The sequence below is a fragment of the Pteropus vampyrus genome, unplaced genomic scaffold, assembly GCF_000151845.1.
Source record: "Pteropus vampyrus isolate Shadow unplaced genomic scaffold, Pvam_2.0 Scaffold125, whole genome shotgun sequence".
In the NCBI taxonomy this organism is placed as follows: domain Eukaryota; kingdom Metazoa; phylum Chordata; class Mammalia; order Chiroptera; family Pteropodidae; genus Pteropus; species Pteropus vampyrus.
In genome coordinates, this window is record NW_011888906.1 from 4,901,710 (window position 1) to 4,905,344 (window position 3,635).

Sequence of the window (3,635 nt, forward strand, 5' to 3'; positions counted from 1 at the left end):
GGCTGGAACTGGTCCCGAGGATAGCTCATCTCCACAGGGTCGCAGGCCCGGTAGGGGTGAGTCTGGATCGTGAGGGTGGGCTGGGACAGCTCTCCACGGCTACCGTCTGCTTCAAAGAGAAGGAGGCAGAACAGACCATCACTGATGAGAGCTTTATCCACTAGACTATATGCCTCCCTCCAGCATGACCTGAGAAGGGCAGAAGGAACTAACTCAGGATTCAACCGATGAGGAAACCACAAAAAGAGAGACACATTACTTCCCTGGCATGGCTGTAGTGGTAGATTTAAGAATTAAAACAACAACAACAACAACAACAACAACAACCATGAAACAAATAACCTTGGTTCATTCTGTTTCAAGGGTGTGTACTGATGGAGTAAAGACAGAGTCTAGATTGGCTGTCACCCCTGCCTCAGTCCTTCCTCCAGGCTCGTTGGGGTGGTCTTGGCCAACACTGGCCAATATGGAACCTCTGAGAATCCAGATAGGCTGGATACTGGGAGCACCCTCCTGTTTAGGAAGGAGGGTGTCTGGAAATAGTCTCTGGTGCCTGCCTGCAGGTGAGGAGAGCCTTGGGTCCCTGGAGATCAGAGCCACATATATGCTTTTGGGCCATTTGCCTGCAACCCTGTGACTTGGTTTCTCTATTAGTTTGTTTTCTTTGGGTTTTATACTGGGAGGAACTGGAGCCAGTCTTGGGTCACCAGCAGATAGCAGGAACCCTGACCCTCTCATCTGCTCTCTCCTACTATGGGCTCTGCATCAGGGACCACCATCTACCTACTATCTAATTTCCCTACCACTTAACGCTCTTGATCATACCTCGCAGGTAAGGAGGCTTGTCCTTGAACATACCTCACAGGTAAGGAGGCTTGAACTTCCTCCGTCAGTTCTGCCAGCTCTTTCTCCCACACCTGGGTCCTATGCTTCATCTCCTTCATAAAATCTCTCCTTAATATAAGATCTATACTCCCCCTTGATGATAATCTTTATACTCATGAAGTTGTTCTAATTCCTTCAATTATTTTGGTCACACCGATGCCTGCTGAGGCTGAATTCCTCTGTTCCCCGTGGACTAGTAAAACCACTTTCTCGCCCTACCACCTCGATGCCAGGCATTCCTTCTTGGTCTTTCAGGGCTGTTCATCTTTCCCAGATCTATCTGGGCTTGGTCCGCTCGACTTCTTCCCAAAGACATACCCAATCTGTATGCCCTGGACCATCTGTTTGTGGCATGCATGAGATGAGAACTGCCAGATTCGATGCATGTCACCCAGATGTGTTTGGACACAGCAAGGCTCCCAGGCAGACCCCAGTAAACCTATGCCACACTCATTCCCTGGAGGCTTAGCATATAGTCCCAGTTTTCTGCAACTCATCCTTGCAAAATCCATGTTTCCTTCAGCTTGATTGTCTCTCGTGTCACAATAATCCATCAGACTTTGATTCTATATGTGAAAGTGAAATTTCTTCCTGCGTGACAACATGAGAAAAACTATTCCTAGTAAGGACAGAATTGCCAATGTAAAGATCTAGCGTTTATAGCTTTATGCACAAGGAAGAAAGACCCAAGTGAGATGTTAGCACAGCCTCCTGACTGCATGTAAAAGTGCTGATAACGTTTTCTCCTGGGATTTTAAGTAATAGGTAACACATCTTCACAGGCATTGCTTAAGCGTAGCACTTGGCAAAGGGGGCGGGGATGGGGTGCTGCTTTCCTTCTCCATCGCACTCCTGTGATCAGCAGTGAGATTTACTGAGAATTCTCTCTGTGCCAAGGACTCTGATAGGCACTGGCAGTGCATAGCGTGATACAGACTCCATCCTCAAGGCTTGATGGTCTAGCAGGAAAAACAGACAAGAAGAACCATCTGAAGCATGAGAACAGAAGCTGGAGAAGCCAAGCGCATTTAAGGTAGGAGCAAGGAGGCTGACAGGAAGTGAAGGTGGTGGGAAGAAATGTGATGGGGGCAAAGCTATAAGAGAGGATGTGAGGTTGGTCCAGGAAAGCTGTGAATGTACAAGAATCTTCAAGCCGGTGGGAAGCTGCGGAAGGGTTTTAAGAAGAATTCCTTTCTTTAAAGACTCACACTATTTCTAGTAGGTGTCATGCTGCCATGTCAGCTGCCATGTAAATGAAGCATCCTTCCCGCAAACATCTCTCTTGTGATGGATAGTATGGTGGGGTTGGGGATGGAGAAGAAAGAAATACATGAGTTTGCTTCTCTGGATACTGCACTTCACGATTCCCAGGGGAGGATGAGCTGGAGACCTGTAAGTGTTTCCCACCTAAGCCACCATCATATATGGGGACAGATGTCTTCAGAGACCCATGGTCTGCCTGGGAGACCGGATGCCTAGAAGAGACAGCCTTCTTAGAAATAGGCACCTGGCAATTTTTTGTGAGATGCCAAATGTTTCCAAAACCAAATAGCTACCAATATGGATATTTTCCCTAAACACATTGCTAGACAGACTGTAAACTTGGTGTCAGCAAAATCAATACTGCAATGGAAAATAAATGCATTTGAAATTTAACAACTTGTGTTGCCGAACATTTGTAATAATGTCAATGCTGGTGCTAATGACGCTATGAAGACTTGGAACCAAGGGATTTTCAAGGTTTATTAATCCAACTAGTTGGACTCTTTTCTTTCCCAGTGTATCGCACCTCACCTATTCCCTTATTAACCTCTGATAATGCAGAAGCGATGCCTTTTATCACACCCCATTTCACCACACGCACTATCCTTAATTTTCCATCATTAGGTTTAATGAGAACCCAATTTCACAACTCACTTGTCTCAGGAACCTACAAGTAATGCTACGTTTTTATCAGCCCCAATTAAAAAGCGTTATGATGTCCCTATTCGAGAGGGAGCCTTAAAACTAACGTGCGATTCTGCGGCTAATTCAACAAGGGCGCTGGAACTCACATGCTGCTCATAAAATGTAACTCAAACCAGCTGGCCCAGGGAGAGAACGTTTTTCATTTTTCTCCTCACCAGACCTTTCATTCTCATACCATTTCGACTTCTCGTTTATGAGTCTTGCATGGTTGTCACATAATAATAATTTGGGTGTCTTGTTTGTTTGTTTGTTTGTTTGCTTTTTACTTTTTCTATGGCTGCTGCCTAAGCCCATGAATTCCCTTGCGATAAACTTTTGTCGCTGCCTGGGAGGGGCTGGTGGGCCAGGCAGAGGGACTTTGGTGACGTGCGTGAGATCCCAGGGCGTCACTCTCCCTCTGACTCCTTTCCTGTCTCTCTACCAGTTCCTCTTCCTTTTTTCCTTGCTAATATGGCTTTAACCTTCTCTCTCTTTTCCATCCCCCCGCTCCCAGCCATGACAGATCGCCCTCCGGCTTCAGCCACATATTTCCAATTTCTTGCTAGGAATGGCCACTCCAACTGGTTAACAGATGTCTACTGAGTACGGTGTGAAATACCATGTACATATAGGAGGGCCTTAGGAGGGAGATAAGCACGCTGCAGCCCTTGCAGGGGAGACGAGGTAAGGTGTGCATAAACAAGCCCAACAAAGGTGAGGAGGGACAGGTGCCTAGGAGATTGGAGGATGACAGGCCACAGTTGGGCACCATGCAAACGTTTCTCAAGCTTTAGGCATTCACG

General features: G+C 46.7%; 1 protein-coding gene across 1 annotated transcript in view; it reads right to left on the reverse strand.

The window, feature by feature from the left end:
- The window catches only part of PTPRT (protein tyrosine phosphatase, receptor type T), a 124,365-nt gene that overhangs the window by 87,354 nt on the left and 33,376 nt on the right, over nt 1-3,635 (reverse strand). The window lies entirely within an intron of this gene.